The following is a 13,208-nucleotide window of genomic DNA, read 5'->3' as shown; positions in this document are numbered from 1 at the left end:
GACAATACGCTGACAGACACAGCAAACCTTCTTGCCACAGCTCACATTGATGTGCCATCCTAGATGAGCTGCACTACCTGAGACACTTGTGTGGGTTGCAGAGTCCGTCTCATGCCATCACGAGTGTGAAAGCACAACCAACATTCAAAAGTGACCAAAACATCAGCCAGAAAGCATTGGTACTGAGATGTGGTCTGTGGTCCCCACCTGCAGAACCACTCCTTTATTAGGTGTGTCTTGATAATTGCCAATAATTTCCATCTGTTGTCTATTCCATTTGCAGAACAGAATGTGAAATTGATTGTCAAACAGTGTTGCTTCCTAAATGGACAGCTTGATTTCACAGAAGTTTCAATTACTTTGAGTTATATTCTGTTGTTTAAGTGTTCCCTTTATTTTTTTGAGCAGTGTACTTTATAGTTATATGAAAATAAAATATCTTCTTACCAGTTCTGTTACCTTGCAGACACATAGTTGTACATGTAGATTTCATCAATTGTGTGATACATGCTCATTGGTGGAAGCCCACAGGGTGAACACGGGTAACCTACTGAGTATAGGACATCCACAGTGGTCCGTCAGATTGTACTCTGTCCAGTAGCATAGCCTAGGATCCCGCGCTCTGAGGGGGCCCACCCGGAGCTGCGCTGTGTAACTGTATTGGAATGCACAGCACAATTACATTCTGCGGCAGAGCAGGGAGACACGATCTCCCTGTTCTGCTGCTCGGCCGCTATGGGGCCCCTGAGGAGGTGGTGGGGGGGCCCCATAGCGGTGTCTGACGTCACCGATGCCAACACTGACAGGGGGTCATGATGATGTCAGAACTTGGCGCCTGCTTTCTGGAGATGAGCGGGCGCTCAGAGCACCACAGGAACAAGGACTAAGAAAGGTGAGTATTGGATTTTTTTTTTCTATCGGGTGCATTATACTGTACTGGCTGCCTAATGGGGGTGCATTATACTATACAGGCTGCCTAATGGGAAGCCATTATATTGTACTGGCTGCCTAATTGGAGTGCATTATACTATACAGACTGCCTAATGGGGGTGTATTTTACTCTACAGGCTGCCTAATGGGGGTGCATTATATTGTACTGCCTGCCTAATGAGGGTTCATTCTACTATACAGGCTGCCTATGGGGGTGCATTATACTGTACTGGCTGCCTATGGGGGTGCATTATACTGTACTGGCTGCCTATGGGGGTGCATTATACTGTAAGGGCTGCCTATGGCGGTGCATTATACTGTACAGGCCTATGGTGAGTGCATTATACTATACAGGCCTATGGGGAGTGCATTATACTATACAGGCCTATGGGGAGTGCATTATACTATACAGGCCTGTGGAGATTGCATTATACTATACAGGTCTGTGGGGAGTGCATTATACTATACAGGCCTATGGGGAATGCATTGCACTATACAGGCCTATGGGGAGTGCATTATACTATACAGGTCTGTGGGGAGTGCATTATACTATACAGGCCCATGGAGAGTGCATTATACTATACATGCCTATAGGGAGTGCATTATACTATACAGGCCTGTGGGGAGTGCATTATACTATACAGGTCTGTGGGGAGTGCATTATACTATACAGGCCTATGGGGAATGCATTGTACTATACAGGCCTATGGGGAGTGCATTATACTATACAGGCCTATGGGGAGTGCATTATACTATACAGGCCTATGGGGAGTGCATTATACTATACAGGCCTATGGGGAGTGCATTATACTATACAGGCCTATGGGGAATGCATTTTACTATACAGGCCTATGGGGAATGTATTATACTATATTGAGTGCTATCTGGCACATTATACTATATGGATGCTATCTAGGAGGCCATCATACAGTGTGGGGGCCACCACACAGTGTTGGGGCCATCAAGCAGTTTGGGGCTACTAAGGGGTCAGTATACTGGATGGGGGTACAATACAGTGAGGAGGCATCATGTTATTTATAAGAGAGCATCATGCTGTGTATAGGGGAGCTGTACAGGGGGAGACTCAGGACATTATTCAATGTTAAGTGGGCACTTATTGTTATAGGGGAACTCAGGTTACTGTGACTATCAAAGGGTCACACAGGGCAATATTACTTTCTAGGGAGCAAAATGTAAGCACTGTTTTCTAGGTCACTTGCATCCGGCATTACTATATTGTAGAGGGGTGCTTTAGAATTTAGAGGGCACAGAGAACCACACAGCAGGTGCAGTAATAGGGACACATACAGCAGCAGCATTAGGGTACTAGTAGGATGAGGAGTTTTTGCAGGTTGGGAATAGATGGTGATGGCTGAAAACATGAGAAGTGAAATGTGTCTTTGTTGTATTCTCAGCAGACGAGTCCTGGGTGAAAGAAGTCGTGTCGGTCTGGGCCAGATGGAAAAGACCAGAAAAGTGAACAACTCCATCAGAAAAAATGTCAGCGGTAAGTCACCCTCTGTAACTGTACTTTGATCTGTTATATGTTCTGCAGGGCTGGTATTTACCACTGACCATAAGGCGGTAATATCAATGTTGCTCTTTGTATAGAGATTATTTTCAGCAACATCGCTGTCATCTGCTGAGGTTCTCCTCCACTATTAACATACTTCACCCAGTTGTAATCAAGGTTACCATTGTTAGGTGCCCACTCAGAAGCTTCACCCCACCCCCCAACCAAAACCCTAGCGGCACCTCTGACCCTGTCAATACACCATGAGGCAGCATGGCCCCTTTCATGTGCTATTGTGTCTTTAAAGTGTTCTAAAGGGAGAAAATAAGCAATTAAAATTAGTGTAAAGGTACTTTACATCATAAATGCCAACCTGCAATGCCATATTATAGGGAAGTCTCAATAGACATTTGTCCTGGAGCTTTGTTGTTTTCACCAACTACATTATGTAAAGTAACTGCATCTCCCAGGCTGACTCTTCTGATTTATTGACCCAGCCATTTCTAGTTACACCCCTGGAAGTCACCTATTATATGTAGTATACTACTGAACACCTCTGGAACATGCAAAAAAAGGGGTCCCTTAAGGCTTTTCAATGATCCTATTTGGTTAACAACTTCCATTTGGAAGCTAAAAAAAAATTGCCCTGCCCTAACAATCTTTTACTGTTAACAAAATTTCATATTTTTACCAAATGATTATCATGTTAAACTTTCAGTCTTCCCTCCTAGCGGCCTGTGGTCTCCTGGACGTCTTCGGTTTGCCTGCGGTCTCTTTGAGGTCTTCCACCTGCCTGCGGTTCCCAGCATCTCGTCTGTGTTTCACCCCAGAGTCCTGGTCATCACAGTGGCGTTGCTTTCCTCATGGGGAGAGTGATGTCACGCTTGGAGGTATGGAAGGATAACTTTCATCATGTAAACACAAGCATGCAACATGTTCACACTCCAGGCCACAAGGGGGAGCTTTTGATCTGATCTTATTCCTAGGTGACTACCCTATATATATTGTGTTTTGGAGGGAAAGTCAGTCAGTTCCTGTCAGAGAGACAGAGGGAAAGGAAGCAGAGGGGCCGTGCAGCCGCGAGAAAGTGCTGCAGCTCAAAGACAGAGACAACACCAAAAGCAGGACATATTGCAGTGAGCGTGTAGGGGAGAGAGGCACAAGCGAGGACACCAGGGGGAGGACAGCAGCGAGCAGACTGTCTCCCTGGCCAAGCGCAGACAACCAAGATTGTAAGGGACTCTAAGACTTACATCAGAGACTGGCAGGACAGCTGAATTGCAAGTTACCTGTCCGCCACACACACCTGAAGACTAGTGTTGAGCATTCCGATACCGCAAGTATCGGGTATCGGCAGATACTTGCGGTATCGGAATTCTGATACCGAGTTCCGATACTTTTGTGGTATCGGGAATCGGTATCGGATCCATAGTGATGTGTAAAATAATGAATTAAAATAAAAAATATTGATATATTCACCTCTCCGGCGGCCCCTGGACATCACCGCTGGTAACCGGCAGGCTTCTTTGTTTAAAATGAGCGCGTTTAGGACCTGAGAATGACGTCGCAGCTTCTGATTGGTCGCGTGCCGCTCATGTGACCGCCACGCGACCAATCACAAGCCGCGACGTCATTCTCAGGCACTAAACTCCTCATTCTAGGAATTTAGGACCTGCGAATGACGTCGCGGCTTCTGATTGGTCGCGTGGCGGTCACATGAGCGGCACGCGACCAATCAGAAGCCGCGACGTCATTCTCAGGTCCTAAACGCGCTCATTTTAAACAAAGAAGCCTGCCGGTTACCCGCGGTGATGTCCAGGGGCCGCCGGAGAGGTGAATATATCAATATTTTTTATTTTAATTCTTTATTTTACACATTTAGGCTACGTTCACATTAGCGTCGCGTCGCTGTTGCGTCGGCGACGCAGCGGCGACGCAGCGGCGACGCGCCCCTATGTTTAACATAGGGGACGCGTGCGTTTTTTTGCACGCGTTTTCCGACACGTGCGTCGTTTTAGACGCTAGCGTCGGACGCAAGAAAACGCTACAAGTTGCATTTTTCTTGCGTCCGATTTCGTCAAAAAACGACGCACGCGTCGCAAAACGCGCGCGTTTTTGCGCGCGTTTGCGCGCGCTTTTCCGTGCGTCGCGCGTTGCGTCGCCGACGCAGGGCGGCGCAACGCTAGTGTGAACGTAGCCTAATATGGATCCCAGGGCCTGAAGGAGAGTTTCCTCTCCTTCAGACCCTGGGAAGCATCAGGATACCTTCCGATACTTGGTGTCCCATTGACTTGTATTGGTATCGGATATCGGTATCGGCGATATCCGATACTTTTTGGGTATCGGCCGATACTATCCGATACCGATACTTTCAAGTATCGGACGGTATCGCTCAACACTACTGAAGACACAGTAACACATAGAGCCCGGGGCGAGATAGAGTCCCTGAAAAAAGGCTCAAGTTACCTGTCATACAGGTATTGTCCTATCCTCTATTGGGGGACAAAGAAGAACTGTGAGGACCTTATCTGGAGCCATAGGCAGTAAGGGACTACAATACCACCGTGCTAGAGGGAAGGCTTCTAATCGTCCCCTGGAACAGGGGACTCCCAACTTGCCTCCAAGCCGGCCGGACTTTACCTATCGTGTGATCTGGTACCCTGGACTGTGGCTGCCTGAAGTCTTCAGTAAACAAGGTAAAGAGACTGCAAACCTGTGTCCTCATTTCTTACTGCACCATTCACCACCGTCTTCCATCTACACACTGGGAGCCCTGGGGATACACTTCACCTTTGGGAAGGTATACCATCTAGCTGCAATAACATCACCCCAGAGGACCCCTTAAAGCAGCGTAGGCCTCTACTTACCGAATACCACAGGTGGCGTCATGAACATAAACTTTATTCAATTTCCCTTTTACATGGGCGCCCAGGGCCACGGACCAGGTCGCCACCATGACATCCCCCTGTGAACACCAGACCTGGTACCAGGTACCCCACGGCTCTGGCGGGCGACTCATCTGCAGTCCCCTTGATGTTTTCCACCTGCCTGTCTGCGATCTCCTGAACAACGTTCGCCAACATGCGGTTACCAGCATCCAGCCTGCCTGTGGTCTCCTGGATGTCTCTCAACTGCCTGTGATTTCCAGTATATTGACAGCCTGTCTACAGTTCTCTGGACATCGCGTGTCTACCTGCGATTTCCAGCCTCTTGGCTGTCCATGTCCCATATGCCCCACCTATCTGCTGCACCAATTCCCGTAGCCTCTGTGCCCACCCAGACCTTGGGCTTGGAGAATTCACCTCACTTGGTGACTGAAACACTGTATTCTTAAAGGGAACCTGTCACCCCGTTTTTTCAGTAGGAGATAAAAATACCGTTAAATAGGGCCTGAGCTGTGCTTTACAATAGGGTATTTTTTGTCCCCTGATTCCCTACCTATGCTGCCGAAATACCTTACAAAAGTGGCCTTTTTCGCCTGTCAATCAGGCTGGTCAGGTCGGATGGGCGTGGTCACAGCGCTGTTTCTCCCCCACATCTTGCTTATGTTCCCGTTGGTGGTGTAGTGCTTCTCGCATGCGCAAGTGCCGAATGCACTGCGCAGCTGTAGAAAAAGAGCGCGCTCGCCGCTATTCAGCGGTTTCTCAGTGGGCGCGGCCATCTTCCTGAGGCCGCGCGTGCGCAGATGGAGTCTCCTGCTTCCTGTAGCTTCAGGAAAATGGCCGCGGGATGCCGCGCGTGCGCAGATGGATATCGCGGCGGCCATTTTCCTGAAGCCGAGTTCGAAAGCACAGCTCAGGCCCTATTTAATGGTATTTTTATCTCCTACTGAAAAAACGGGGTGACAGGTTCCCTTTAATCTGCCATCCTATCTAATACTGTGAATAGATAAGACATTGTGTCTGTAGGATATGTGTTTCCTGACATGTACTGGACATTGACTATTGTATAAATGTAACTATTGTTGCTAAATAAGAAACAATAAATATATACTTACATTTGGTAACAGAAGCAATAAATCACTTCTCTTTAATAGAATGGACCAGATTACATTTCTGCAGGTTTAGTTTGATTTTTCCGGATTGAGTTCTTATATCTGAACTACAGGTCTCCCTGAGATGTGGATGGAGTATGATCTCAAGGAAATTTTGCATGAGAAGACTGCCCCCACATTTTCTGCAAAATGCTTTCCTTTCACTGAGTTTTGTGAAACGCCCAACTCTATGGAGACAGAAAAAAAACAGGGATTAGCAGACAAGAAAGGGCAGAAATATTAGTTATTAGAGGAAGGGCATGGATTATTATTAATGGAAAATTAGATCTCAGTCTTCAGTTACCTCCTGATCTCATCATATTAGTTGCATTAATTTAGTTTCTTTATAATGATATAAAAATAAAATATCTCCTCACCTACAGTATATTCACACCCTGAACACACGTACTGTAGTTGTATGTGTAGTTGATGCAATATGCATGATGTATGGTTGTAAGGAGGAAGACCAAGCTGCGGGTACCTGCATTGAGGAGGGTCTAGAACTGTCGAGGCTGCATCCCATGTTGTCCGGGGGTAGGAGTGACCGGAGAGGTCCCATGATCCGGGAAGAGGGGACGTGTTTAAGCCGGAAGGAGAGCAAAAAGCGCACAAAGAGGCATCAGAGAGAGTGCAGCAGGGTGAGCAGGACACTTCGCCGGCCATTGCTGGCACTGCAACCCCCATTGAACTGTATATCACAGAGAACCAGCAGGAGTCACAATGAGTGTTGTTTAAACCTCAGACTGTCGCATCAATTCTTACTATTCCTTTAATCCTTGTTTACTGTTTACTTTCATCTTTACTGTTAAATTAAATAGCACCGGAGGTGCTCTTCAAAGGTAGCCGCATAGACAATGATGTCGTTCAGGCAGATAAGTGTTGCTGGCAGTTGCCTATGGCTGAACACAATAAACCGAAGACTGCGTTCATACTGTCCATGGGAATGTTTGAATTTAATCAGATGCCCTTTGGCCTGACTATTGCTCCTTGGACATTTCAGCAATTGATGGAAAGGTGCTTAGAGGATCTGAACTTCGAAGCAACACTTATCTACCTGGACGACATCATTGTCTATATGGTTACCTTTGAAGAGCACCTCCGGTGGCTGGAGCAAGTGTTGAGTTGACTACAGAAGCACGGCCTCAAGGTGAAGCCCCAAAAATGTCACCTGTTCCGTAAGCAGGTTGAGTACCTGGGACACATTGTATCCGCTGAAGGAGTGAGACCCGCACATGAGAAGATAGCGGCGGTACAGGACTGGCCTACCCCGAAGACAGTGAAGGACATTCGGGCCTTCCTGGGGCTGACTGGTTACTACCGGAAGTTTGTGAAAAATTTCACCTGTATCGCTAATTCCCTGTTGGAACTACTAAAGGGAATGCCCTCTGGTTCAAAGAATCAGATTATCAAGTGGGGAAGCAATAAATTTCCTTCTTATATGTTTTTACAGACATCGGAGCTGATGAAAAGCTCCAAGAACCCTACATAGACATTCTGTATATTTGCATGTACTTCAGATGTCGGGTGCTGATGTATGGAATGGACTCAAGAGCTAAAACCATGCGACCATATACAGTATATACAGTTGACACTCTATCAAAAGAGCTCAGAACTAGCTAAAATCACTGCTGTTTGTTCACATTTATTCAAATATCAGGGGACATCTTTACTCCTCAGTGACATGACTGATGGACTGTTATTTCAGTTGAGGGCTTACTGAAGCCCTCATGGTCACCATGTTAGTTCTTCACATCAGATTGATAATTTCACCATAAATACAGCAATACTACAGCTTTACAGCAGATTGTAAAAGCTTTTGAATCAAATCACAAGTTCAAGTGTCCAATGCTAATAAAATGTGAAGAAAATAGTTAGAAAATGAAAAAATATAAAGAATTTAAAAAAACTTGCCTTTTGCCAATTCAAAATTAAAATAAAAAAAATGGACTGACATTTCAAAATATAAAATTATTTAACCTACACAATAGACACTGAAGAGAAATTAAAATCAAAATGTCAATATTGAGGTTTTTTTTTGTGACATCATGTACCATAAATAATAGAATAAAAAGTGATTAAAAAGTCATAGATACACTAAAACAATACCAATAAAAGCATAATCTCTTCCAACAAAAAAAACAACGCCTGAAATGGCTACATCAAAGGACAAATTAAAAGCTATGGTTCTTAGAAAATAGTGACAAAAGCAAAGGTTTTTTTTTAACCCCTTCATGACCTTGGGATTTTTTGTTTTTCCGTGTTCGTTTTTCGCTCCCCTCCTTCCCAGAGCCATAACTTTTTTATTTTTCTGTCAATTTGGCTATTTGAGGGCTTATTTTTTGCGGGATGAGTTGTGCTTTTGAACGACATCATTGGTTTTAGCATGTCATGTACTAGAAAACAGGAAAAAAATTCCAAGTGCGGTGAAATTGCAAAAAAAGTGCAGTCCCACACTTGTTTTTTGTTTGGCTTTTTTGCTAGGTTCACTAAATGCTAAAACTGACCTGACATTATGATTCTCCAGGTCAGTACGAGTTCATAGACACCTAACATCACTAGGTTATTTTTTATCTAAGTGGTGAAAAAAAATTCCAAACTTTGCTAAAAAAAAAAAAAATGCGCCATTTTCCTATACTCATAGCGTCTCCATTTTTCATGATCTGGGGTCGGTTGAGGGCTTATTTTTTGCGTGCCGAGATGACATTTTTATTGATAGCATTTCGGTGCAGATACGTTCTTTTTATCGTCCGTTATTGCATTTTAATGCAATGTCGCGGCGACCAAAAAAAACGTAATTCTGGCATTTCGAATTGTTTTCCCGCTATGCTGTTTAGCGATCAGGTTAATGCTTTTTTTAATTGATGGATCGGGCGATTCTGAGCGCGGCGATACCAAATATGTGTAGATTTGATATTTTTTTTATGGATTTATTTTGATTGGGGCGAAAGGGGGGTGATTTAAACTTTTATATTTTTTTTATTTTTTTAACATTTTTTTCAACTTTTTTTTTTTACTTTTGCCATGCTTCAATAGCCTTCATGGGAGGCTAGAAGCAGGCACAACTCGATCGCCTCTGCTACATAGCAGCGATCTGCTGATCACTGCTATGTAGCAGAAATGCAGGTGTGCTGTGAGCGCCGACCACAGGGTGGCGCTCACAGCCACCGGCGATCAGTAACCATAGTAGTTAAATGCCGCTGTCTGCGTTTGACAGCGGCATTTAACTAGTTAATAGGTGCCGGCAGATCGCGATTTTGTCCGCTCTTATTACGGGCACATGTCAGCTGTTCAAAACAGCTGACATGTCCCGCCTTTGGTGTGAGCTCACCGCGGAGCCCTGCATCAAAGCAGGGCTTCTGACCTCGGATGTACTATCCCGTCCAAGGTCAGAAAGGGGTTAATATTCAGATTTAAAATAAAACAACAAACATTTTTTCAGGAATGTATATAAATTTGATATTAGTGTTATTGTAGTGTCATGGGGAATAATTTTTAGCATTAAAGGGGTTGTCTAGGCTTGGGATTCAAGTCTTCAGTCAATCGATGTGGATCCAGACTTGTGAGTCCTCACAGTGTGCAGCATGCTTGCTGTCAGGATTCTCTGGTCCCGGGAGCGGGGGGGGGGGGGGGACATGACTCAAGTATCTGATTTGCAGAAATGCAGCCATGTGCTGACTAGGCGTGTACAACCTTGCTTAATCCAAGTGAAAATGGCTAATCGGAATGTGGCCAGAAGTATACAAATCGCATACTTGCAGTCACATGACCGCTCACTCCGGATACTTTCAACGGGAAATCCTGACAGTGCGCACTGTGTGTGAATCAGCTCAAAGGTCTCGAAAGCAGCAAATGAAAGCATAGTCTAAAGAGATTAAAATTTCAGATATTATCCGCTTAGTGACAGAGCCAATTTGGTACTTAATGACCGGGCCAATTTTTACAATTCTGACCACTGTCACTTTATTAGGTTATAACTCTGGAACGCTTTAACAGATCCCGCTGATTCAGAGATTGTTTTTTCGTGACATTTTGTACTTCATGTTAGTGGTAACATTTCTTCGATATTACTTGCGATTATTTATGAAAAAAACAGAATTATGGCAAAAAACTTTAACATTTTGCAATTTTCAAACTTTGTATTTTTATGCCCTTAAATCAGAGAGATATGTCTACTTTACATCAGCACAATTTTGGAAACAAAATTTTTTTTATTAGGGAGTTATAAGGGTTAAAAGTTGACCAGCAATTTTTCATTTTTACAACACCATTTTTTAGGGACCACATCACATTTGAAGTCATTTTGAGGGGTCTATATAATAGAAAATAACCAAGTGTGACACCATTCTCCATTCTAAAAACTGCACCCCTCGCGGTGCTCAAAACTACATTCAAGAGGTTTATTAACCCTTTACGTGCTTCACGGGAACTGAAACAATGTGGAAGGAAAAAATGAACATTTTACTTTTTTTTGTAAACATTTTACTTCAGAACCATTTTTTTTATTTTCACGAGTGTAAAAACAGAAATTTAACCATAAATTTTGTTGTGCAATTTCTCCTCAATACGTCGATACCCCATATATGGAGGTAAACCACTGTTTGGGCGCACCGCAGAGCTTGGAAGTGAAGGAGCGCCGTTTGACTTTTTCAATGCAGAATTGGCTGCAATTGAGATTGGTTGCCATGTCACGTTTAGAGAGCCCCTGATGTGCCTAAACAGTGGAAACACCCCACAAGTGACACCATTTTGGAAACTAGACCCCTTAAGGAACTTATCTAGATGTGTGGTGAGCACTTTGAAAAATGATCTTTTCACCCACAAATTCTTATTTTCACAAGGGTAACAGGAGAAATTAGACCATAAAAGTTGTTGTGCAATTTCTCCTGAGTACATTGATACTTCATATGTGGGGGTAAACCACTGTTTGGGCGCACGGCAGAGCTTGGAAGAAAAGGAGTGCTGTTTTACTTTTTCAATGTAGAATTGGCTGGAATTGAGATTGGACGCCATGTCGCGTTTGGAGAGCCCCTGATGTGCCTAAACAGTAGAAACCCCCACATGTGACCCTATTTTGGAAACTAGACCCCCCATGGAACTTATCTCGATGTGTGCTGAGAACTTTAAATGCCCAAGTGCTTCACAGAAGTTTATAATGCAGAGTCGTGAAAATAAAATAAAAAATTTCCACAAAAGATTTTTTAGCCCCCAAGTATTTATTTTCACAAGGGTAACAAGAGAAATTGGAACCCAAACATTGTTGTCCAATTTGTCCTGAGTATGCTTGTACCCCATATGTGGGGGTAAACCACTGTTTGGGCGCACGGCAGAGCTCGGAAGGGAAGGAGCACCGTTTTGGATTGCAGACTTTGATAGAATGGTCTGCGGGCGTTATGTTGCGTTTGCAGAGCCCCTGATGTACCTAAACAGTAGAAACCCCCCACAAGTGACCCCATTTTGGAAACTAGACCCCCGAAGGAACTTATCTAGACATGTGGTGAGAACTTTGAATGTCCAAGTGCTTCACAGAAGTTTATAATGCACAGTCATGAAAATAAAAAAAAAAATTTCCACAAAAAAGATTTTTTAGCCCCCAAGTTTTTATTTTTACAAGGGTAACATGAGAAATTGGACCCCAAAAGTTGATGTCCAATTTATGCCGAGTACGCTAATGCCCCATATGTGGGGGTAAACCAGTGTTTGGGCGCACGGCAGAGCTCAGAAGGGAGAGAGCTCCATTTGACTTTTTGAGCGCAAAATTGGCTGTCGTGTTTGGAGATGCCCTGATGTACCTAAACAGTGGAAACCTCCCAATTCTAACTCCAACCCTAACCTCAACACACCCCTAACCCTAATCCCAACCCGATCCATAGTCCTAATCACAACCCTAACGATAATCACAACCCTAACCCCAAAACAACCCTAATCTCAACCATAACCCTAATCAAAACCCTAAATCCAACACACCCCTAGTCCTAATCTCAACCCTAACCTCAAACCTAAGCCTAATCCCAATACACCCCTAACCCTAATCCCAACTCTAACCTTAACCCTAATCCCAAACCTAACCCTAATCCCAAACGTAAACCTAATCCCAAACGTAACCCTAATGCCAACCCTAACCCTAATACCAACCCTAATCAAAACCCTAACCCTAATCCCAACTCTAACCCTAACTTTAGCCGCAACCCTAGCCCTAAATTTAACCCCAACCCTAGCCCTAACTTTAGCCCCAACCCTAACCCTAAATTTAGTCCCAACCCTAACCCTAAGGCTACTTTCACACTTGCGTCGTGTGGCATCCTTCGCAATCCATCGTTTTGGACAAAAAACGGATCCTGCAAATGTGCCCGCTGGATTCCTTTTTTGCCCATAGACTTGTATTGCCGACGGATGGCCACACGTCGCGTCCGTTGTGCACTGGATCCGTTGTGTTTTGGCGGACCGTCGTCGCAAAAAAGCTCAATGTAACCTTTTTTTTGTACGTCGTGTCTGCCATTTCCAACTGCGCATGTGTGGCTGTAACTCTGCCCCCTCCTCCCCAGGATATAGACTGGGCAGCAGATGCATTGAAATACTGCATTCCGCTGCCCACGTTGTGTACAATTTTCACAACGTGCGTCGGTACGTGTGAAAGAAGCCTAACCCTAGCCCAAACCCTAACCCAAGCCCTAACCCTAACCCTAAATTTAGCCCCAACCCTAACCCTAATTTTAGCACCAACTCCTCTAGCTG

The sequence above is a fragment of the Ranitomeya imitator genome, chromosome 5 (assembly GCF_032444005.1).
Source record: "Ranitomeya imitator isolate aRanImi1 chromosome 5, aRanImi1.pri, whole genome shotgun sequence".
Lineage (NCBI taxonomy): Eukaryota > Metazoa > Chordata > Amphibia > Anura > Dendrobatidae > Ranitomeya > Ranitomeya imitator.
The sequence above is the reverse complement of the archived record's forward strand: the minus strand, read 5'-3'. Positions refer to the sequence as shown.